At 38.5% G+C, this 26,231-nt stretch overlaps 1 protein-coding gene across 1 annotated transcript in view; it reads left to right on the forward strand.

Annotated features, from left to right (window-relative positions):
- The window catches only part of LOC105499008 (Rho guanine nucleotide exchange factor 26), a 137,720-nt gene that overhangs the window by 38,968 nt on the left and 72,521 nt on the right, over window positions 1-26,231 (forward strand). The window lies entirely within an intron of this gene.

Here is a 26,231-nt window from a genome sequence, read left to right on the forward strand (position 1 = left end):
TGAGTATTCTAGTCCATGTTGTTCAGCTCTTATCAACAACCAGTGTCTACAGTAATAGTAAAAGAAATAGGTAGTTGTTTAAGTATTATTTCAATAAAGAAAGAAATACTAGTGATGTTTTAATAGATGCAGTCCTTTTGGGTAAGGCTGCAGAAAAGCAGTGTGGGATCTGAAGTCTTTGTACAATTGAACAGGAGGCCAGTTAAAGATGACTGATTAGAGACATGCGCCGTATTCGTTCTCTTCTAAAATCCCGGTACTCCAGCCTGGGCAACAGAGCAAGACTCCGTCTCAAAAAAAAAAAAAAAAAATGATGGAAAGGTCAACATGCAAGGAAAAAGAAAACAAGAATAGAGACAATAGCTACTGTATTTTGGAGTCTGAAATATTTTGGAGCCAGAAAAACCTGAGATGGTTGCCCAGTAATTCAGGAAAGTTTAAATCTAGACTGGTAGTGAGGAAAACCAAGAATCAACCAGACTTAAATCCCAGAACCTCTGAAAGGTGGTGCATTGTTTGATTGATTAGTTCTTCCTTCACAAATCTATGGTTACTTGGAATAATTTATAGATAATTGCTGTATTAATGGAAAAAGACCTATGAACGTGATTAACTTACATTAATTTGGTCTAGGACTAAGTTAAAGGTAATTCCTAGGTGCAGGAATAGATGATGAAGTTGGGTAAAGGTGTGACTAAAACTGCAAGTTTCATGCAAATCTGTTTGAGAAGTAGTCAGACCCTAGATCCTCTCTTTGGCTGTACACAGCAAGATGATGACCCTCTTTACCCCAGCAGCAGGGCAGCATTGGTGAACACTGGGCCAGGAGGCCCAGGACCACATAAGAAGGGGACTGTTGTACAGGAAACAAAGGTATAGTGGCAGTTGGCTCCCACAGCCTTCTGCCCTACTTTCCTTTTGGAATGCTGGTAGCCAGGTGTGTGTGTATGTGTGTGTGTACACTTTGCTCCCTTTTTGTCAAATAGTGATTGGCATAGTATAGTTTAAGTAACATTTTACCATTTTTGTCAGTGAATTTATGTTCAAATACATTATTATTAATAGCATTATTAAGTTTTGCAGGAAACAGTAAGTTGAGGATTACAGCAGAAATATAAAAAGCCTCAAGCCTTAAGAAATATCCATTTTAGTATCATGTTAGGCAAGTCCTTGTTGACTTTAAATCTTAGTTTCTCTATTTAATAAGGATGATAGTATACTTAACCTATAAGGTTGTTTTGAGGATTAAATGATACACATAAAATGCTTAGCGTAACACTAGGCAAGTTCTTTAGCAGCAATTATTTTGTTGATGTTATTACAATCATTTTTATCATCTGTGTCTGGTATTCTGAAATGTCTCTGGATTTTGTATTTGTTGACTTTTGAATGTATATGCCTCTGCCAGCATTGGTCTAGGATTAAGTTAAAGAACAGGTCTTGTTTTATGCGCATCTAGTGCAACGGTTTGCGTGAGTTTATTTTTAAAGATAGTTGTTGCACAATATTACATTTTAGCAATCTTTATTTTGACATTGAGTGAATCAAAGTAAATAGATTCTTCCATAATTATACAGAATTAATTGTGACCTAGATTAGGGCTAAAACCTGAGCTATTTCTTCCAACCAGCCTGGTGTTTTCTTTGTGAGTGGTAGATTCCTTGGATCAGTGCTTCAGAGCAGGCCCTGGCATGCTTCAGCTGCCAATTAGACCATTCTCCTGGTCACTTTTTGCAGGCATTTGAACCCATTATGTTCTTTTTGCATTGCCTTTACAAGTTCTAAGTCTGTGGATTCTGAGTTGTCACATGGAGATTTAAACTTGGATAATGAGCCTGGTTGGGACAGACTAAAGTGTTACCAACTTAGTCATTAGCTGTTATCAATCTTAAACTAGGGTAGAAATTTATGGAAAAAGAAACAATGACTAGGGTTTGGTTGCGGTGTTTCATCTGCATTGCATTTATAGCTGTGGATTTTGAACCATTACATGGATTTTGACTCTGCCAGTTGTGAGTAAAATAAGCAGGACCACACAGTTTTTCTGGCTGATGGAAAAGATTTTAATTTAAACTCTGTGTTCTAGCCAAGTTAAAGCTAGCACTTGATTTAAGTAGAAGGGAGATGGTTGATGAATTAAGTTTCAAAAGCAGACTTTTTAAAGCCTTCTAATTGCTTATCATAGGATATTGCCTCTGATTGCTATGCATTAATTATTAGCATCTGGGCATCAATTCTATGTTTCTCCAAACACTTTTCTTATTTCATCTGATTTAATCCTTAATAGCATGCTGTGAAGTATGCCAAATCCTTGAGTAATGTTGTTTTGCTATAACGTTGATGGGGGGGGGAAAAATGGATTCCCAGCCAGGGCCATTGCATGTGTGGAGTTTGCATGTGCTCCTGGTGTCTGCGTGGGTTTTCTCCAGGTACTCAGGTTTCCTTGCACCTCCCGAAGATGTGCACATTAGGTGAATTGGCGTGTCTGTGGTCCCAGTCTCAATGAATGTGGGTGTGTGAGAGTGCACTGTGATGGAAGGGGTGTCCTGTCCAGGCTTGGCTCTTACCTCGCCCCCTGAGCTGCCGAGATAGGCTCTGGCCAGGTGTGACCCTGAACTGGAATAAGATGCTTGGGAAAGGAATGAATGAATGAGTGCAAATGATTATGAAATACAAATTTGTATAATATATGATAATCATACAAATGCACTACAATAAACGATGCTTTTCGAAAGCGCTCATTGAGCCACCGTATTTGTGATTGTTTTCGAACTGCATGGTAGTAGGGGGTGCTCCTTCCAATTTTCACTTTGCAAACATTTATACCTTGATTTAACCCACTGCTGTCACTCACTGATTCACCAGAAATTGGATAAATAATTATCTTACTTGTTTTTACTTCTCTTTCTTAAATGTATGGATAGCTTACACTTATTTCAATGTTTAATATTAGAAGTGTTTTGAGTGTTTATTTAGAAGTTTAGGGATTTTTTTTTTTTTTTGACCAGAAATATCCTGTAAGAACTTAACTTTTGTTTATATCCATTAGCCTGTGGCAAAATTAGTTTAGTTTTATATCATTTTGCTTACAGTTGCAGCCTCCAAAACCTGTCAACAACATCGTGATGACTTACTGTACTATCATTTCCCTTTTGTGGGTAAGGAGACTGAGGCCTAAATTAGTTATGTGGATTTGTTTGAAGTCATTCACCTAACTGGAATTGTACCTAGTGAGTTTTTTTATTCTTCACAATGTGTTGGCATAGACTGTTTCTTCAAAAATTCATATATATTGTTAAGTGCAGTTAAGAGTTCAGTCTACAGAACTAAATTTTAATTTAAATTTTAATCTGCCAGGGGTTACACATCTGGAAAATTATTTGAACTTGCTCCTGTTGGTGTACATCGCCCATGGAGCTAGTTCAGAGGGAGTGATTCGATTTTTATCTCATGTTTGAATGTCTTTGACCTCTTAGAATATGGAGACTTAAGAGCAAAGAGCATCTTGTTTTCTGTGGCGCAGCTCTGTGGCACATCATAAAGTTCACTGTCTTATCGTTTTCTCATGGACATTGTTCCTGAAGTGAGGAATATTGTCCATATCTTTAGCATAAGCAGTCTGTGAATGTGTCCCAATGGTTGTGGCGTTGCAGTATTCTCTAGAAATAACCTAATTGATTATAGAAGTATCTCATAATCTGAAGTCTCTGGAGTTTGTACTTACTAACTTTTGCATATGTACTGTCTTTATATGTTTTCCTCAGATTAAAAAAATACCCAAATAACTTACACTAAACTCCTTAAACTACTTTACAGTGATTTTAGGAAGAAAAGAAAATGTATGTTTGGAAAGTGCTAACTTAATTCAGGTTATAATTTTCTGCTTTTTGCTCTTAAAAAATCTGTTTTCAGAATAAACGTTTGTAGAAAATGATTTTGCAAGTCTCTTTTTAGGACTTAAAGAATTTCTTATCTCTTAGGTGCTGATATAAATACTGAGCAACCTCACAGCAAAATATTTTAATTTTTTAGAGTGTCAACTTTATGTAAAAAGCTGTGAAAATATGATTTTTTAAAAAAATTGTGAAATCACCTTTTATATGCTAAGAAGAAGGTGAATACTGTTTTAATATTAATTCAATATATTATTACCATTCTCTAATTGTTTTAAGGATGTGGATTAAATAATGTAAGCCTTGTTTTATAATTTTAAAAATATATTTATAAAAAAATATCCTGAGGAACATATGATGAATGGTATTTGTTAAAGAACTTAATAGATACTTTATCTATACAGTGTTTTTTTTGGATTTCAGAAAGGTTTCGGGAAATGACTTGGACTTTGAAAAAAATTTGGTGGAAAGGTTCCATAGAAATGTCAAGATTGGCTAAGATTGACCTTGTCACTTGTGGGGGATTCAAACAAAGTTCCCTTTGTAACAAGGAAAACTGTCTCTGTATCGGGAGTTCATTGGAATTTCTTTTCTAGCAGAGAAGAGTAATGTGAATAACCAGAACAGGACACAATAGGAATGTTTGTGTTCGTCTGCTGAGGTTGTCCTGTGATGTGGCTCCTACTTCTTATTCTCCTGCGTCTTGTATATATTTGATGCACACTACTTAGTTGTAAATATTTAGGTGTACATTTGTGAATGTTTTTAGATAGCTCTGAAGAAATCTGCTGTGAATAAGATGCTTTCCAAGAAATCCTCAGCAAGCATTCTCACAAGTTGAGATTTTACTTGAGGCATTCAGTTGAAAACAGAGCTGGAGTGATTAAGTTATGAAATTATTCTCTTGGATTTATCTAAGTAGCATTAAGGATTTTTAGGAAGACTGGTTTAAAAAATGTATACCGCAGGTAGAGATTTAATTATTTTATCTTTGATTTTTGGAGGATCTAATATACCTGTTTGAGAATCTGTGTTTTTCAGGTTTTAAAAATACTAAATATGGGAGGAGTTTGGTTTACCTCACTTATGCTTATGCCATTCCTAGGGATCATGTATACCTCCTGTTTTGAACCTTGACTTATTTTTTAACCCTTTTTCTTTTTTCAGTCTTCCTGGCCAATACCCAGTTTACTTTCACAAAGCTGCTTTTGTGATTGTAACATAATTTTATTTGTTCAGAATGTTATTTTACCATTATTTAAATAAATTTAGAGATCAGGATATCATTTTATTAATATTTCAGAGAGAGACACACTAAGCGATATTTCTGTTACTCATGAAGTACCTTATCCAACTTCGAATGGGGAAAAGAGTATAATTATTTAGAATTAAGACACGTTTTCTCTGCATACTGTTGGATAAAGCATATTTTTCTGGACTCTTTGAAGACCTCTATATTTGGAAACTCAGATATTCAAACTGGAGAAACTTGCTTACCTTTATCTATTTTATTTCAGACTATCCTGGCATGAACTAATTCCCAACTTTGAATACTGGTTTTTATTGATCACATTTCTTTTTCCTGAGACCTGCATAAGGAATGTTAATCTCATCCTTAGGCAGATCGCTTTGTCCCTCCACATGTCAGCTGCTAAGCGAGCTTTCCATCAGCATGGAACCAATGTTTATCGGAATAACTAACCTAAAACCAGGGCCCTAAGGTTTCACTTGCTGTGAGTCTGTTATCACCAGCTCACACTGGAGAATTCTTTTTCCTGCTATTGCTTTTTCTAAACAATAAATGCTATCCATGGTATGTGGATTTGGAAGTCAGTCTTTTAGAGAGTTAGCTTTGCAAACATTACCTTAAGCTCAGAAGTCTGACTTACATCAGGGCCTGGATGTAGTGAAAGCCTACTGAGGATGGTTTGAAAAAATCTAGCTGTACATGTTGCTACAGTATTCATCTATTTTTATTATTATTATTATTATTATTATTTTTGAGACAGAGGTTCGCTCTGTTGCCCAGGCTGGAGTACAGTGGCGCGATCTCGGCTGACTGCAGCCTCCACCTTCCGTGTTCAAGCAATTCTCCTGCCTCAGCCTCCCGAGTGGCTGGGACTACAGGCGCCCGCCACCATGCCTGGCTAATTTTTTGTATTTTCAGTAGAGACGGGGTTTCACCATGTTAGCCAGGATGGTCTCGATCTCCTGACCTCGTGATCCACCCACCTCAGCCTCCCAAAATGTTGGGATTACAGGCATGAGCCTCCGTGCCTGGCCAGTATTTATTTTTAATGTGGGAAAGGGTTGCTAGAGATAGCAAACATATACATAACCTGAGGATAGGAAGATAATGTATGAACATAGTTTTCTGAGAGTGAATGTCCACGCTCTGAAAAACATGGAGCCGAGGGCTTTATAAAGGAGCTGCTTTTTCCTTTCCTCTGGAATTGTTGTACAACATCTTTGAGGAAAACATGACATAATATTTTGATAATTTTAGTGAGCGTATGTATTTGAGCAATGCTGGGATTGAATTGTAGGCTGTTTGGCATGGTAAAAGTTTGAATTCTCCAGCGCTGCTTTTGATCCGTTTGCAATGCCTGTGTTTTTTCTTGTGAGCAGTGTGTATCCTCATCAAGGGCTGCCTCAATGCTTATCCATCTGGAGGAGGCTACTCAGCTTTAATTAAGGAAACAGTGGTTGAGAGGCTCCGCCTACAACCACTCTAAGTAATAAATGTACATGGTGTAAAACTCAAATACTGCCAAAAAGTATGCAGTGAGAAACAAGTCCCCCTGTATGGCTGGTTTGGGCCGTAGCTTCCAGAGATATTCTCTGCACATTCAAGTACAATTTTTTAATACAGTGATTGCCTGCGATACGCACTGTATGCACCAGTACCAATTTACTTTTAGTCCATCAAATAGCCAGAGTCTTAAATGAAGAATAACACTGAGTGTCATTTTTTAAAATCTTTATGTGCTCCCCAAATAAGCCCAAGCTCTCTTTATGTAGTTTCTTCTATTTAGGAACTTTAAATGAATAGGTCCACATGAGTTACGGACTTTATTTTATTGTGAAAATAGTCATTGCTGTGAATATGGGATTCTTCTTGAGCATTACATCTTATTCCTTGATTAAATGTTTTAGAGTGAAAGCCCCTGCTGTATACCAGGCACTGTGCTAGGCATTGGAAATATAACAGTAAGCTTGACAAGCAAAGTCCTTGTCCTTGAGACCTGGTGGGATAAACACAAACAGAACAGGTGCTTGAGAAACAGAGTATTCCTCACAGTAGGACCTTGGCCTGGATGGGGGAACTGAGGAAGTGACCTTTCCTTACCTCTCAATCTTCTTTCCTTTGCTCCCTCATCAAATTAATCTCATGAAATTAATAGTCTTTATCAGATGCTTTAATTCAAATATAATTCAATCTAGTCTCTATATGTAGAAATGCCATACTAGTCACATGTTAATCATTTTATATTTGCAAGTAACTTCATTAAATGGGCACCTGGGATGTATGGAACAGTTTAATAAACCAACATTTTTGCACTGTAGTTAAATTGATCCTTTAGCTACAATATGAAAATTTTTATTTAAAGAAAAACAGAGCCTAGATTATGTCACAGTTCAAAATATGAAACATACTTCTAGTTTGAATGCATAATTCTTGGATTTCCTTGCCTCTGAATGATTTCTAAATCTGGAAGATTTGGTTCCTGTGGATTTATTTAGCTTACGGAAAAGTCATCCGATCTATACTTCGGGTTCACTAGAAACTCCTTTTACATCACGTCCTTAGGTAACACTTAGTTTTATGAAAATTTCTGTAACTCATAATTGCAGTTTTGCTTTTACAATCTCCAGGTAATTTATTTAAAAATAAGAAATAGAAATTGTAAAACCTATCAACTGTGAGATCATTAGCTGACTAAGATATAGCTCACCTGCTGTTAATTTATTTATCTTAGCAAGCCATGTGCTTGAGCTCATTTTACTTGTTTACTTTGTTTTGTGATTAATAAACTACTTTCCTGGAATTTTGGATTGAGTTTAGAGGCCATATATCCCATTCTGTAATTTACAGATAGTACCCCAGATCTCACAGCTAATTAGAATTAGAGCTAAGGCTAGAACCCAGGACTTCTGGCCCATTTTATAGGAAAGGGTGGTTCACTGTGTTTTTAATATGTTATATATTTACGTGGCTTAAAAGTCCAAAGAGGCTGTGTGCATTGGCTCACGTCTATAATCCCAGCATTTTGGAAGGTGGGGGCGGGTGAATTGCTTGAGCTCTGGAGTTTGAGACCAGCCTGGGCAACATGGCAAAACCCTGTCTCTACAAAATATACAAAAATTAGCCAGGCGTGGTGGCACATGCCTGTAGTCCCAGCTACTTGGGAAACTGAGGTAGGAGGATCACTTGAGCCCAGGAGGCAGAAGTTGCAGTGAACCGAGATAACTCCCCTGCACTCCATCCTAGGTGACAGAGACTCTGTCTCAAAAAACAAACAAAAAAACACAAACAAAAAACCCAAAAATGTCCAAAGATTATCAAATAGCATCTATTTATATACTGAGAAGCCCAGCCACATTGACTCTGTTACCCTTCACCTTTTGTTAATGTATTATGTTAGGTGTCTTGTTTATCCTTCTAGCATTTCCTTATGCAGATGCAGGCAAATAAAAATGGTTTCTTATTGTCCCACTTTTCTTTAAAAACAGCATGCTGACTGTATATGCTATTCTGCCTCTTTTTTTCCCTCTCAACTTAAGTTTACATTTAAGCTCCTGAAAAAAGTCAGTGTGCCTGCAGATGCCGCTTCATTTTGTCCACTTAGATCAGAACTAGGTTGCTATATTTAGCTTATGAGAAATGTGAGATAGTTCTATGAAGACTGTAGTGAAAAAAAAAAAAAGATTAGAAATGGAAAGTAAAAGGTGGGAAATTAATGAAATTGCTATTATTTAACCCAAAGAAGAAAAGGTTTGGGCATTATTACTTTATAGATGAGAAAAGGGGAGACTCAGATGGAGGTAAAGTGCCTTACCCACAGTCACCCAAGCACTCGGAGTCTCAATGGGGGCCTTCACTTGAATTAGCCTGCCAGTATTGAAGTCTCAATTCTCCATCTGCTACAGGAGCCTGATAAATTTGTGAGTGACAAGTACAGTTGATACTCATTATTTGCGGATTCCATATTTGCAAATTTACCTATTTGCTAAAATTTATTTGTAACCCAAAGTCAATACTTGTGGTTTTATGGTCATTCACAGTCTTGCAAGCAAAGCAGCAAAAAAAAAAAAAAAAAAAAAAATGTGTTTCCTGACACACGTGTTTCCAGCTGAGGTTGAACAAGGCAGTGCTCTGCTTTTTCTTATACTGTAAACAAGTGTCCTTCTGATGATCCATTAAGTACCACAGGTTTTTGTATTTTTGTGGTTTTTGTTGATCATTTTGCTGTTTAAAATGATCCCAAAGCATAGTGCTAAACTGTTTAGTGCTTACAAGAAGGCTGTGGTGTCTTACAGAGAAAACGTGTGTTTAAGGTAAGCTCACAGTGCTATTGTAAGTTAGAGGTCTAGTGCTGTACTGCTGTTGGCGTGAGTTCAATATTAACAAATCAACAATATGTCATAGTTATGTGTCTGCAGTGATAGTGCCATTGGCGTGAGTTCATTGTTAGTGAATCAACACCATATACATTAAATAAGGTGTCTTTAAACAGAAACACAGAAAACCAAGTTATGTATTGATCAGTTGATGAAAATACTGTGACCAGAGGCTTGTGAGAACCCACGCTGTGTTTCTACTAGTTCAGTATTCAGTAATTCAATGTCCACAGCAACTTCATGGAACATAACTTCTGGGAATAATGAGAATAGATAGTAAATGCAATGCCAGAAGTAGTCAGCTTCCTGCTAGTTCTAGGCATATTTTATTTCTTCTCATTCTACCCTAAGGTACAGGAGGAATAATTTAGTTTAGATATAAGGAAAAAAAAAAAAAACACAACTGGCTAGGTGTGGTGGCTCATGCCTGTAATCTCAGCACTTTATGAGGCCAAGGTGGGAGAATTACTTGAGCCCGGGAATTCAAGACCAGCCTGGGCAACGGTGAAACCCCATCTCTACAAAAAATACAAAAATTAACCTGGTGTGGTGGTGCGTTCCTGTAGTCCCTGCTACTCAGGAGCTGAGGTGGGAGGACTGCCTGAGCCCAGGAGAGGTCTAGGCTGCAGTGAGCTATGATTGTACCACTGCACTCCAGCCTGGGTGACAGAGTGAGACCGTGTCTCCAAAAAAAAAAAAAAAAAAAAAAAAAGAATGACTTCCCATTAATGAGATAACTCAGGACTGTGAAATACGATGTTTTAATTGCTTATTATAAAACATTGTAAACATTGAGACTTTTTGAAAGTTGCTTTCAGTGGTGCTACTGATAGTATATAGCATGGTGACTAAGAGTGTCATCAGTCCACCTGGGTTCCATTCCCTTCTCTACCATTTGTCCTGTGTGACCTTGAGCAAAATACCTAACATCTTTGTGCTTTAGTAGTCATGGGCGTAAAATGGAGACGATACGACTAACTACTTCTTTCGGTTGTTATGGAAGTTAAATGAGTCAGTCAGTCAGTCTATGGAAAGCCACTAGACTAGCTCCTGGTGTACAGTTAGTGCTTTTTAAATGATTAGAGTCATTGCATCTCCTCATTTGCCCAGGATAATTTTAGTTGTTTCGGTATAATTATTAGTTGCCTCTTTCATTCTCAAAAGATATCCCAATTTGGAGGATAAATTGTATGGTCACCCTCTAATGTAAGGATGAGTCATAATTATCAGCTAATACTGAATTATGGGCTATTTCTGTAAATACCTGTTGGGATGATTGATTTCTTTTTCTTCTTCAAGAAGTAAGTTGAAAAACTCCCTCCTCCTGGTTTTGGAGGGCTGCTTGGAGAAGAGAAATGGAAGAGGAACAGGTTGAGTATTCACATATGGCATAATTGTGTATTGTTTCCTTATTTTGTGTTTTTGCTCAGTGAAAGAAAGTGGTCTAGAATCTGGTTCTGGCATAGAGAGATTATATCTTTCCCACTAGTCAGTTCTTTCGCTAGTAACCAGGAAAGACTTGTGGGAAATATACTTTATATTTTAGAACAGTTTTAGGTTGTAGGAAAATTGAGCAGAAAGTACAGAGTTCTCATGTACCCCCTGATACTGCTCTTCCACCCGACACAGCTTCTACCCTACTATCAACAGCCTACACCAGAATGGTACATTTGTTGTAATTGATGAAGCTACATTGACACATCACTATTACCTGAAGTGCATAGTTTACATTATGGTTTGCTCTTGATGTTCTACACTCTATGGGATGGGTAAATGTATACTAGCATGTATTCTCCATTATAGTATCATACAGAATAGTTTCACTGCTCTAAATATCCTCTGTGTTCTACCTATTCATCCCTCTTTCCCTCCCTTTAAGCCCCTGGCAACCAGTGATCTTTTTAATTATGTCTATGGCTTCACCTTTTCTAATACTATTGAGTTTTGCAGTGTTATTTGTCCCTTGTCCCACATAGCCTTTTGAGATGGCTGTGAGACATAAAAGGCCCTATTGAATAGGCAGATAAATAGGTTTGGATTTGGGCCATTTGAAGACTGGAGACATATTTGGGAGTGGTTAGTACATAGATGGAATTTCAAGCAATGGTGCTGAATGAGATTGCTGGAGAAAGACTAGAGATAGAGAAGAAAAAGCTGATCACCAAGCCCTGGGGCCTTCCAACACTAAGATATTGAGAAGATCGGGATGGGGGAGGACTGGCCAAGAATGCCGAGAAGGAGAAGCCAGTGGGAGTAGAAGGAAACCCGGGAGTATGGTGTGCTCTAGAAGGCAAGCAAGATGTAAGTTTTTTTCTTCTTCTTCCACATTTATAAAGGAAGAAATCCACATGCCTTAAGAATGGTTTCAATCTCTTGTCGCGCTCTTTTGAAGATCAATATTTTGCGCCATGTCAGTGAGATACAGAGTTGTAGACAGGAAAGGCTCTGCACAAGAAGCAGGTGCAACGGACTCATTTGAGGTGTCATCAATGTAAAAAGAATACCCTTTTGGAATCCTGGAGTCGTAGCATGCCTCTGTGCCTTCCAGAAGATTATCAGAGTAATCAGCATCACTTCCAAAGAAGTGAAAAGTGAAGAGGAGGTCGAGCACTTCACTCTAAATGGCAGTAGATGCTGTTGAAGTTTCACAGTAACTGTGGAAAGTGGATGAGTCTTCTGCTCTGGTTTGTTTTCAGAATGTAGAAAGCACAGGTTGTGTGTGGAAAGCACAGGCTTTGTGTCTCTTCGTAGGCCAGTCTAGGAAGAGCCAGCCATGGCCAGGCACCGTGATGCACACCTGTAATCCTAGCACTTTGGGAGGACAAGGTGGGTGGATAGCTTGAGTCCAGTGGTTCAAGACCAGCCTGGCCAACATGGCAAACCCCATCTCTACTAAAAATACAAAAATTAGCCGGGCGTGGTGGTGTGCGCCTGTAGTCCCAGCTACTCTGTAGATCGAGACATGAGAATCGGTTGAACCCAGGAGGTAGAGGTTGCAGTGAGCTGAGATCACACGACCGCACTCTAGCCTGGGCAACAGAGCAAGACTCTGTCTAAAAAAAAAAAAAAAAGGAAGAGCCAGCCATATAGAACAGATACATTCATTCTAAGGGGAACGTGTTCATCCCCAGTATGTTTCTTCTTACAAAATAAATATCCAAGGGTTTTTTTTGGATCATTTATAGTGATTTGGTTTATAAAAATAATTAGCTTTATAAACATAAATTGCATAAATAATGCCTCCATTTTGTAACTTAAAGTTGTCATTATATAAGGGACAGGCTGTGCTGTACAATTGTTGACTTTGAAGTAAAATGCTTATTAAGGATCATAAGTACCAATTTTCACATGTGTCGTAGCCAAAATCAACATTTGAGAAATGGTTAAGGTTTTACAGCAACGTTTGCTTTATTGTCAGAGTATAGTATATTCAGTCAAGTACTATTAATACCTTCTCATACTCTTAATTATGCCATTTCAAGGAAATTTATTAGCAAGGTTTCCATGGATTCTTCTTTGCATTACCCTCCACTCCTGCCACCCCCCCCCACCCCATCTGCAGCCATCCACCTAAAAATTCATTATGTTACTGCCTTGGACTTTTGCCAATATAGTATAAGTAATTGGATTTAGCTTCTGTTATAGTTTCGTCTGTCTCAGATTATGAATATAAGTTGGTAAGATTTTCTGCCAATTTTAATTTACCAAGATTGCATTAAAATTATGAAGAGATGATTGAATGTAATTTTTCTTCCCTTTACTCCTTCTGTATTTGAACTGTAAAAGTTCTCAATTAATTACAGTTCTTACAGAGATATCAATTATTGCAATTTGCAAACTCCGAAGCCTTTATAATGAAAGATAAACATTTTACAACCATACATTTGTCAACGTTTGCTGCTAATTGCAGCAATTAATTCGTTCTTTAATGCTTAATGTTTTATAGGTTAATGAAAGCTGGCATTCTCTTCCCACTTTATGTTAATATGAGAAACTTTTCAGGGGTAGGGAACAGATTGATACATGCATAAAACTATTTTTGCAATCTATTGCTTGTCTTAGCAACTAAATGAAAACCAGACTTTGCAGAGTTTTGCTTATTCTTTTCTCTGCATATGTAGAGTGGAGGCCTGCAGGTTCCTGACAAACAAGAGCAGAAGTTTGATGAGTCCCTAAAAGCTCAATTTGTTTCTAAATAAAACATAAATTTGGAGGGTTGAAATGAGTGATTTCAGAAACCTTTTTGGCTTGGATGAAAATTAGCATCTTCTCAAGTATTTCTTAAATGCCTTGTCATTTGAAGATGATAATAGTATCTACCACCATTTATTCAGCCCAGTGTGCTGAGTACTGTGGTAAGTTCTTTTAGTACTTTATGTTATTTAATCCTTGCCGCAACCTATGAAGGATATAGTATTATCTTTTTTAGCAGATGAGAAACAGAGATTAAATAAGTTGTATCCAAGTAAGTAAGTACTCAGATAACTAAGTAGAGGCCAGAATTCAGACAAGATCTGACTTCAGAGCTCTCTCTACAGGGAGACAAGTTCAAATACCTGCCCTGGCAGCCAGGCCATGTAGCTGAATAAAGTAGGATGGGTGTGAGATGGGTCTGAGTAGTGGGATCACCATAAACTGGGCTATGAGTACAGCGCCAGTCGTTCCAGCCATGGTGGAATGAGTTCAGTGTTGCCAGATCTACTGATGTTTCAGAAAAAGTGGGAAATCTAGATGTGTGGTTGCAGTTCCTTAATGTTTAAATGTTTGGAGCTAATTTAGGTTTTTAAAATACACGTGTAGGGCAGTTTCAATCCACCAGCCATCCATTTGAGAGCTCTGAAGCACTCTGTGTTGGCTTGATACAATGACTGGGGCTTGTGCCTGTGCATCAGGTGGCAGTCTTGAAGTTCCTCAGAGAGCCTCTCTACAGATTCAGCAGGGGTTGGAGGGAAGAAGGGAAAATATATCTTAATTATATTAACAAATACTAATATTATGTAATTTGAGGCATTGAGGAAATACAATTATATAACTTTCAGTGATAAAGCATGCTGATCTTTCCTTCATTTTCATTCCTGTTAAAATTAATTGGGCAATCAGTTAAATAATATGCCTTTGTCAGATTTTTTATATTAGAGCACTTAAAGGATCAGGTAGATTTCTTTTTTATTGTATTAATACAGAAATAAAAACAACGTAGCCTTTCTTTAAAAGAATGAGGAAATATTTATATATATATACACACTCTTTTTTTCTGAATTAAAAAATAGTTAAGAAATTTGAGTTGGCTTTGCAAAGAAAATGAGAAAATGCTTAAAATTAGACAATATATAGATAAATATACTTTTTATAAGCATTGCAAAGAAAAATGATGGAGACTATTTTTATGTTCAATCTCTAACTGTCCTTGACATAGTGTAAGTGCCCTCAGCATGCAAGTCATGATTTACTATGAGTGGGTCTCCTATATATAATGCTTTTAGCCTCTATGTTTTTTAAAAAAAAATTGAATTTACCATTCTGTGTCATAAGACTAGAGGGTAAAGTTCAGATTTTGAAAGTCTAAGAAAATGTGATGGCATCCCATTCATCTTGTATTAAAGGTTCTATAAACCATAATGGTTAGATCTTTGACCTCTGTTCCTACACCTGTACCTAGTCCTAAATCAAAATGTTGAAGCCTGACTCGGGCTGCACATGGAACTCAGCGTGGAAGCTGCATATTGTAGGCTGTTTCTACTGTTGGAGAGGGAGGGCAGGCATCCTGGTAACTCTTTTTACCTTTTCATATGTTCATTAACTTTCCAAGGAAATGAAATACTTTCCTCTTCTTTTTCTACTGTTAAACTTCAAGCTAGTGTTAAAAAAGTGCAAGGAATTAATGTACCAAACCCTGGAGATTTGTAAAAGAAAAACCTTTAAAATTGTCTTTTCAAAAATCTTGAGTCCTTTTAACATTCCTATAGATAATTTAGTAAAGATAAATCACACTTACTTTTTCAGGAAGCTAATTGCCTCTGGTATGTATCTCCTGAGAAATACTCATTTACAAATTAGAGCCTACAAATGATTTTTGTTTCAAAGACCACTTCCCAGGGAACAATTCTCAATAACTGAAGGAGGGTGTTTTAGTACCCCCTTCAAAGGAAAGTATTGGCACTGTATGTTTTGTTTTGTTTTACAAAGAAGCCAGATGGTATTTATTTTGCATAGCTGTAATAAGTTCTAAGGAAAGCACTTGGAAATGGTACTAATGTTTAATGGAAAGATGTATAAACCCACTTGGGAACTGTAAAGCATGATGCAGGGTATAGTTTAGCTATTGCATATAATAACAGGTAATCATTCTGTGCTGGCTTTGTTATTAGCCCAGGTGCCAACTCATTTTGGGGCTCTGACATTTTATAGAAACCAGAGTAGCTGCTGACAACTCAAACAGTCATGTTACCCTGGCAGGGCCTGGATCCCACAGTCTAGCTATCCAGTGGTGCCTACCTTCTGTTCTGCAGGTGTATCTTTCTCCATCTCTTTTAAACTGGAGACTATCACCCTGTGAAAGAATCACAGTGCAGCCTTCCCCTGAGTAAATGACAAATAGGCAGTTTCTTTAGTATTTTTCACATTCCTGCATCTGGCTGGGAGCCAGCTCTGCTTTTGTGGCAGAAAGTGAGGATGGAGAGAATGTTTGGGAGCCAGTCTTGGGTAGGGAAGTGACAAAATGCAAGGGTATATGTATATGGACCAAAGTTAAGATGAACTTTTTTTGGTAGTTTTCACTGTAACTATGAAGAGGCAATTAAAAAAAAGATGTAACGTTAGAAAATGACAAACTCCCAGAAGGCGTAATGATTACTTACCAGTCAACTGCTCTGGGTCCTGGTGAGTGACATAGTCCTGGTTATCAGTGTCAACATCCTTCACAAGCAATGAAAGAAGATTTCGCAGTGACGCTACCTCACAGGATGTAGGTGGGTCCAGGCATTTAGGCTGGCTGAAAGGCATAGGGTGGCTGAGAGGTGGTTGGAAAGAACTAAGAAGAGGTGGCTCTGTGTGCTTTACATAGAGGGTGTTGTATGGTTAGAAGCCAGTAGTTAGAAATTCGGTTTGAAAAGCCGGGTCTGATGTTTCAGAGAAAAAGGGTAATGAGACCAGAGACATTTTTAGAAGCAGATTTTGGTAGATTCCTTTTACCTTTTTAAATATATATATATATATCTTTTTATGAGATGAGGTTTTCCTGTATTGCCCAGGCTAGTCTCGAACTCCTGGGCTCAAACAATCCTCTCGCTTCAGCCTCCTGAGTAGCTAAAATTATAGCCATACACCTCTGTGTCTGGCTTGGTCGTTTCTCTAAAAGGGGACTGATGCAAGAATAAAAGGGAGAAGAGTAAATACCATAAAAAGTCCATTGCAGAATATGTGTGTTTCAGAGCCCAGGTAGAGAAATAAGACAAGTAAGGGGTGCATGTATGAAACAGAACATTGGTGAAATGTGAGTGTTTATGGTTTACAAATTATGACTGGCAGCAGGAAGCATAGATTTAAGAATACACATGCTATAGAAATTTCCCTAAAGAAATAACATATTTTATAATTCTAAATTTACTGTTATTAAAGTTAGAGGCTGCCAGCACCTTGGTTATGGTCAAATGCCAGGTAAGATTTTGGGATATGAAACATTTGACCCTTGTGGACTAAACTGACATGCATTGGACCTCTCCAAAAGCCTTAGAAGAGGGTATAGAAGCAAACTTTCCTTAGCTTCCTATAAGTGAAACCATTATTTCCTCTTACCAGGGTACCTTGCATGGTGATTAAGCAGAAGGATAACAGTTGGGATGTGTTAAAGACTGTGCAGGACTGGCTTTAGTGTGGACATAACTGTCTCTAATTCCCTGGTGTGACTGGGGTGGGGGGCATTCTGGCTAAATTCCCTCTCACTGACCTTACAAAGATGCTTAACATTCCACATCTCTCAGCCATTTGGATCTATAGAGTGGTTTCGATTGCATTCCATCAGGCCTGGAATTCCCTGAAGGCACTTTAGGGTCTGCCAATTTGGGTGTCAGGGAAGCCAAATAACTGGGCCCTGGGCCTCCTGACCCTACTACAAGCAGAACAGCTCTCTGTTATTGTGGAAGTCTTGGGACTTTTTGTAAGATTCACTTGAAAAGGGATGAAACACATACAAAATCCGCTATCTGGGGAAGCAGGAAAAGAGAGCACTCTGTATGTGAACAGAACTAGCTGATACAAGCCCCGGCCTTCCATCCATTTCTCTAGCTGCTGCACTTCCTATTAAAAGGACTTTATTGGCCAGGCGTGGTGGTGGTTCACACCTGTAATAATCCCAGCACTTCGGGAGGCCAAGGCAGGCAGATCACGAAGTGAGGAGTTCGAGACCAGCCTGGCCAACATGGTGAAACCCCATCTCTACTGAAAATACAAAAATTAGCCTAGCATGGTGGCAGGCACCTGTAATCGTAATCCCAGCTACTCAGGAGGCTGAGGCAAGAGAATTACTTGAACCCGGGAGGTGGAGGTTGCGGTGAGCCAAGACCATGCCATTGCACTCTAGCCTGGTCGACAGAGCGAGATGCCATCTCAAAATAAACAAACAAACAAGCTTTATTGAGATCACAATTCATATGCCATACAAATAACCCATTTAAATTGTATAATTTAGTGATTTTTAGTATAGTCACAGATCATGCAACCATCACCACAGTTTCACGATTTCATCACCTCCAAAAGAAATGCCCTACCCATTAGCACTCGCCATTTCCCACCACACTTCCCCTGCTCTAGGCTGCCACAATCTACTTTCTGTTTCTATGGATTTGACTGTTCTGGATATTTCATATTAATAGAATATATAAATGTGGTCTTTTATGACTGCTTTCTTTTATCTAGCATAAGGTTTTTCAAGGTTTATCCATATTGTAATGTGTAAGTAAGTACTTTTCATTGCTGAATAATACGTTATTGTATGGATGTGTCACATTTTATTTATCTACTCAGTAATTAGTGGATATTGGGTTCTATTTTTTATTTTAAATTATGCTGCCAAGAACATTTGTGTTCAAGTTTTTGTGCTTTAGATTTTTATTCCCCCCCCCCCCCCCCCCCCCCCGTATATACTTAGGAGTGGAATTGAAGGGTCATATGGAAACTATGTTTAACATTTTGAGGAACTGCCAGCCTCTTCTTAAGTGGATGATATGTGTAGACTTGCAGCTGGCCTCTTTACCACCTTTGCACCTCAGTTCAGTCTTTTCCAGCCCTGCATCCTGCCCTTCACCCTGCTCCCTCCAGGGTTACTTTCCTAAAATACCAGAAACCCTAGTGGTTCTCTTGTTACTTCGAAACGAATTGAAACTCCCTAACAGGACATTTCAAGTTCTGCACAGTCTAGGCCCAGACTATGTTTATAATTTCATTTAATAGTAAATTCCAAGTTCTTTTGTAGATGTTTCATTATACAAGTCAGTGATTATTAAACTTCTTTTTGTTATGGACCCCTTTGAAAATCTTCCAATAGCCATATGTTTCTTGCTTCCTCAAAAAAAAAATATATATGTATATATATATGCATGTATAATTGTACTGACACAACAAACTTGGCATGTAACTTCGGAGAGCTTGTGATTGCTCTGACACCATTAGCAAACCGTGAAGTTCACCAACACATTGCCTGGGCATAATCTGAGTATTCTGTCTTTGTTCAAACTACTCTCTCACCTCTCTCCTCCCTTTTCTCCTGCCTTCCTCCTTCCTGCCGATTGCCTGATGAGAAGCTTTCTTGCTTTTTAGAGTATCTTTCAGAGAATCTACTGGAAAGGAAAGTGGTTTGGCTCCTTTTTCCACCATTGCTGCTCCGCAATTGTTTATGCAGTCCTGCAACAGGGCCCTAAGGGAATTGAACAGAGAAGGCTAGCCTCTCTGAGAACTAGATGGTGAGTGCCGTGAAGACAGAGACTTTTGTTGGAATTGTCTTGGGCTGTGTATTTTATAAGGCTAGAATAGAGCCTGGCATATAATAGGCGTTCACTAAGTAGTCACTGAAAGAATGGGTAGGGAAGGGAATTGGGTCTGGAACCATCAGCTTTCTGGGATGGATGAAGCTATATAGTAGGGCCTAGGAGTAACAAGGGACCCATATGCAGATACTGGATGTTGGTTACTGGGAATGGAACAAGAGGTTAGAAGAGAGTTTTTAAAACAGATTAAGAGGATGTATTAGTTTTCTATTGCTGCTGTAACAAATTACCACAAACTTAGTGGTTTAAAACAACACAAATTTATTCTTTTGCAATTCTGAAGGTGGGAAGTCTGAAATCAATTTCACTGGGCTAAAGTCACGGTGTCACTAGGCTGTTTCCTCTGGAGGCTCTAAGGGGAGAATCCGTTTTCTTGCCTTTTCCAGCTTCTAGAAGTCACTTTTGTATCTTGGCTTATGAATTTTTCTGTCTTCGAAACCTACTGCTTACCATCTTCTCTCTGATTTCTACTTCTCTTCTGACTCTTATCCTCCTGCCCCTCTCTTATAAGGACCTCTATGATTACTTTAAGCCCACCTGGATAATCCAGGATGATTTTCCCATCTCAGTCTCATTTAATCACGTCTGTAAAATCACTTTTACCATGTTAGATAACATACTCACAGGACATGGACATTTTTGAGATGATGGACATAAGTAATAGACGTGTACATGGCCATAACTTAGCCTGCCACAGGGGGCTCTAAAAATAAACATGACACCCTTTGTGTTTTTGCCAAGTGTGTCTGTGCCTTGCTCAGGGCTTCTTAATTGTGACATGACTTCTCCTCACAATGATTACACTAAGGCCAAGGACAGTATTTGCATGTAAAGTAATGTTCCACCACTTATCAGTTGCTGAGAACTGTTAGTTTTCCTTGGTTCATTTCTCTCCCACATGTAACTCACTGGGGAGGTACCAACACAAAGGATTTAAAAAGTTCTGTGCTGCATCCTCCTCTAATTTTGTCATTGGTAAGTACCTACTAAATTTTTAAAAAGTTGATAAGAAAGTGTTTACCTGTGATTCTGAGCAGATCTGGTATATGACAGGATTATGTTACACCTGCCCACCCAGACTTAATGGAAATACAGGATAGGAATGAGGCTTGCTGTCCTTGAACTGCATGAACTAGAAAATGAAGAAGCCTGCTGGTTTTATTTAAAAGACATGTGAATTCTATGAATTCATATAGGAGGGAAAGGCATTTTATTGCACTTTAAATGACGATTAATGTTAATGAGCATGTACCATGTGCCAGATCATGTTCTAGGCACTTAACATGTTTTAGCTCAGTCAGCGTGAGAACCTAATGAGATCATACCATTATATTCCCATTTTGCAAATAAGGAAATAAAGGCATGATGTGGGGATGTAAAATTGCCTACGGGTATATGGCTAATAAAAGAGGGAGCTGGGATTTGAACCCACGTGGTTTGGCTCCAGAGTTTTCACTTGTAACCAGTACCCTGCTGACATTTCCCAAAGAGGTGATGTGCATGGTACACAATTAGCCTAGCTAGTGCTACAGTATGTACAGTGTGGCAATCTGTGAAATGGACTTTGTCTGAAAGTGTATTCACTTATAGATATTATTATAGAGTTTACTCATGAGGTAACAGATCCCATCTCACCAATATTGAAGGAAAAGGAAAGCATAAAGTTAGGGAAAAAGAGAAAGTGGAAAGTCTGGTCTTTGGTTTTGAGGAGGTGATTTGGAAACCTAATAAGCATACTTTCCCTCTTTTCATTCTTTTATTCTCACTACCTTTGATTTACAAGACCTTTTCTTCCTGGCATGCTTCCTTTTTCTCTTGGTTGCCAGTGGTCTTTCTTGGGCTGATCACTGTCTATAGCAGGACTGTTGGCCCTGTCTTCTCCACTGAGTTGTTTGTTTTGTTTTCATAAATGAATAATGGAAATTTATCATTTCCAAATCTACTTAAAATCAGGGCAAGGACTTGTTTACCCCATACATCTTATTCTTCTGATGCTTTGCTAATCCATGCTAATAATATTTAAAAAGAAAGTATTTTAAAGCCTTTGATTAAAGTTGAAGGGGAGGGTTGTGTGAAAGGGGTAAGCTGGAATCAGCTGCTTCATATGAGCTGGAGCAGGATTGGAAAATATCAGAAAGGAAGTGAAATTCTATTTCCTTCATGTAGACAAGCATCATTTTCCTTAGGATACTGTGGCTTAAGAAACTGACCTCTAGAGTTTTTCAAAATCCTGTACTCTGGTTCCATTTTTTGGTTTGTTTGTTTGTTTTGTTTTGTTTTAATGAAACTGATGGAAGCTATAGAAAGCATTTCTTTTTTTTAGGAAGACAGCTTTCGGGGGGCATATTTAATAAAGAAAACCTGAGATTCAAGGATTTGGGGCCCACTTTAAATGTTATTTTTACCATTGGCTGAATTTGGATGCGAAGTATCATGGGCGCTCCCTGAAAAGGAACTGGAAATAGTGCCCAAAGAGAAATGTGTTCTTTCCTGTACTGATTTTTATCCCAGAATGACCAGTCCACAATAGGAAAGGGGGCTTTGGCATGCAAAAGCTTTTTCATTTTACTTGACTTCATTCCAATATTCTGTAAATTCATTCTTTGTACAGTTTCCAAGCAGCAACTAAGAATCCACATTCTCCCAGTTTGTTTATAATTTATTATTTATACCCCAACTGCATCCATAAAAGGCTCAAGGAAACTTACAATAAAATACGTGTACTCAATGAGGCTGTTTAAGTGGGAAACAAAACAAGGCAAACAAGGCAGAGTTGAAGAGAGCAAGCATGCCTAGCCACTTCTGTTCGAGTTTCTGTGAGTGAGGATTAAACAGCAATACCCTTCTGGGCAGCTAAAATGGAAAGGTCACATAATTGGTTTTATAGCAATCGTATCCTGAAAGCAAATGTTCCTTAGAAGTCAAACCTTTCCTAGGATTTGAATTTTCAAGAATTTTTGCCAGGCAATGGATTAGCAAAACTGTTCTTGCAGATGCAAACCCTGCATGGAGGATGCTGTGTACGGAGTGTAAACTTCCACACGTGATATTTGCCAACCTGATTCTGACAGCTGGGAAAGCTGGCCTCCCCGCGGAGCTCACCCCCATCAGAAGTGATAGTTTAATGTGGTTACTAAATCATCCTGGTAGATACTTGCTTTGTATTTTTTTCTCATTGTTCTCCTTGGAAGAATGCACTTTAATAGTGGGGAAAGGAAGAATAATAGGGACCTAGTATTGATTCATTCAGTGTATCTATGGAGTGTTTACTCTTTGTTAGGCACTGGAGATCCCGGGGTGAACAGGCATACTTGTCTGTGTCTCCATGGTCATATATAAAATTAGGGGGCAGTTTTCATTAGATGGAAATTAATGGTTATATCCACATGAAAAATGTAATTATAAATTGAAAAGGTCTCCATAATAACCCAGAGCATCTCAGGCCCAAGCATTCACAGACTCTTTTCTCTTCTAAGGATGTTGTGGTAAGAGTGCTGGCATATGTTTTCTGTCATTCATTATCCCTATATCTGAGGAGTGTTATCCTCCTTTCTGGGAGAAATTAAAATATGGGTGAATGCATTTGAGTAGCACAGAAACAAAAGAATCAAGTCTGCAGGTTACCATGGGAACAAGTTCCTTTTTCTCCACTTTATTTCTGTGAAGCAAGTTCAAATGATAAATACTTTAAATGGTCATTTTTAGGCAAAAACTCAGTCTTAATAGTATTAGAATTGCAAGGTCTTTTTTTATACTGTTTTCCTATATTTTTATGGTCTTGTATATATTCCTTCTAGCAAATACATTATCAGTAAGAGGAAGGACTAAGTACGTCGGAGCCTTAACTGATACGGAAGAGTTGAGGGACACTTGGTTTTGTAGTCTCTCTGCCTCTCCCTCCCCGGGCTCCCACTCCACTCTCCTTCTCCTTCTTTGGGATTTGCCAGGTGCCTTGAACTAAAGGTGTCTGTGCAGAGCTGGATTTAAACCTAAGCAGGCTCTGTGTTGTGTGGTATTAAGGCTAAGAAAACCCTTTGATTCAAAGTCCTGAAAATACCCTTAGCTTGTGTCTTTTACCTCAGTCTCTTCTGCCATTTATCCAGGCTGATCTTTAAGGTTTAACAGGATGACAAGAATTGTTTAACAAAAATTATCCTAGAGATTTTAAGGATCAAACAGTAGCTATAAGAATGGGAACGAGAACTACCAGAGCATTTTTGTTTAGAGCTTTTTTTTTTTCCCTCATGTCCCAAACCACTTTTAATTTCTTATCCTCTTATTATCAATCCAGAGATAAAATTTCAGAAGAAAAGGCTAAAATAGAATGTGAGAAGACATACAGTCTGCTGAAAAGGAAATCTCTTGAGACCTTTACCAGATCAGGATGTAGGTAGGATATTTTCTGATTGAGAAGCAACTGTCCTATACTTTTGTCAAATCAACACATTTCCTATCACTGTTAGTCTCTGGTGAAGGATTCGTTGATGAGCTTCGTCTTCTTCAGCATTGATTTTGATGTGTTGTTAATGGCTGCCTGGAGTGTAAACTCTGCATGTAGGCAGAGTGCCAGACAGTTACTGATGCCTGCCATGGGTTAATGGCGGTGCGCTTGCCATGCTTTTACTCTGTCTGATCCAGTATGTCAAAAGAAACTGACGTCGACCTTCAGTGTCAATGTGACCACCAAAAAAATTCCAAATAAAGAAGCCCCAAATCTCACTTACTGGCAGCAGATATAAATTCATTTTGGTAGAGTACAGAACGTTCTGTATTAGGAAAGTATTTCCAGCAGCACATACTTTGCTGCCACTTATCTGGAATATTTCTTTGTTTAGTGAAGATATTTTATTATATAACAGCAACTTAGACATGTGAAACCTGCCTGGTATGTTGCAAGTCTCCAGCCTAAGTGAATATGACCTTCTCTGGTAGGATAATGCAGCCATTTAGATTGACAGCTCATTTAAGGGAGGGAGTCGTCCAGGAATGATTTCAGTTTGCTTTAGGCAGATGGATATTAATGAAGAAAAAGTACCTTGTAAGGATGCCATTCTGAGGAGGGCACGGGACAGCGGCATTGATTATAACCAGAGCTCCTTTTTTCCTGTGTTTCCAGAGCTAGAACGCTGAGTGTTGAGCTGCTTAGCCTCCCTGGCATCCTCCTGAATTGGATAGGGGAGGGGCTGGTCTGGCAGGTTTTTCAGAAAATGCAGCTGGCGTTGAAGAAACTCAGATTGGACTTGGTCTCACGTTAGTAATCCTAATTGAAGAAGTGTAAAGACTTGTGCTGGGAGTTTGTGTCTTCATAGGTGGCCCTTCCTGTACCTACTGCAGTTCTGGGAAACCAACTTGTGGTCAATTAAATATATGTTGACTTATCAGTGATAAAAGCAAGGTAGAGACTGACCACTTTAAAAGCAAGACAGAGACTGACCCAATTTGTGGGTATTACTCTCTTCGTAAAATAATAGAACAAAATTCTTTTACATGTTTCACCTTTATCATTTTCTATTTAAAACAATAAATTTCATTTGTTTATATATTCACTTATCAAATATTTGACTGTCTCCTATATTCCAGGTACTGTGGCCAGGTCTGGGTGTGTGTGTGTGTGTGTGTGTTTGTGTATACACATACTATATATACATACACACACACTATATGTATGTACACACACTATATATATATACACACACTATATATATGTGTGTGTGTATATGTATAGTAGTGAACACAACAGACATGGCCCCATCTTCTAGACCTTGCTAAGAGAGACAAAAGTAAACAAAAATTATAAAAGAATTAATTGCCATCATACAGGTACACTGAAGAAAAAGTATGGGGGTTTATGAAGTCCTAGAACCAGAGAGCTTAGCCTATCCCAGTAGGGTCAGGGAAGGCTTCCTGGAAGAGATGAAATTTAATCTGATACATGAAGGATGAGTGGGATTCATGAGGCAAAAAGGGGAGCGAGAATAGGAGGGCCCAAATGAATAACCCCCAGAGGGCTTCACAGGGCACCCGTAAACCAGTATTTGATCACACTGTGTCAGCCAGGACCAGAGCACATTGCTGGCTGTGGTTCTCCTGATTATCTTTCTTGGAGGCTGAACCTAATATGGTTGCAGACCTGTCTGTTGTCTTCACATCTTGTCGTGGCGTGGATCTTACTGTGAACGTCTGCACTCTGTTGATTTCTGTAATTTATTTGCTGAGACCATTCAACATTAATCTTCTTGGAGAATGAGCTCTTTCCTTTCAGTTCCAGCTGCTACTCTTCTTGCTGGATGTCTTCGTTGAGGGCTGGCCAGTAGTAACAGGTGGGCAAGATCAGCCCCCTGCTGAGAGCTGAGACAGCAGGTGTTTTGGTTCAAGCACAGGGTCTGGCTCTGGTTTCAAACTTAAGTTGTGACTTAAGCACTCTTTGCCTTGGTTTTCTTATCTGTAAAATGGGTATAATGACCATATCATAAAGCAGGCTCGCTGTTGGTTTTGTTTTTTCCTCAAAAATGTAGTGCCACATTTAAGATCATCACATAATAAAGCAACCACAAAAGGCCTAAAAAAAATCCCTGCAGTTTTAAAAGATGTTAGAAGAAAGCTTACTAGACCATAAGCAAGCTCCACATCAGGCTCTTTTTTCAAACATGGGTTTTAGCTGAATCTTGAACCTCCT

The sequence above is a fragment of the Macaca nemestrina genome, chromosome 2 (assembly GCF_043159975.1).
Source record: "Macaca nemestrina isolate mMacNem1 chromosome 2, mMacNem.hap1, whole genome shotgun sequence".
NCBI lineage: Eukaryota > Metazoa > Chordata > Mammalia > Primates > Cercopithecidae > Macaca > Macaca nemestrina.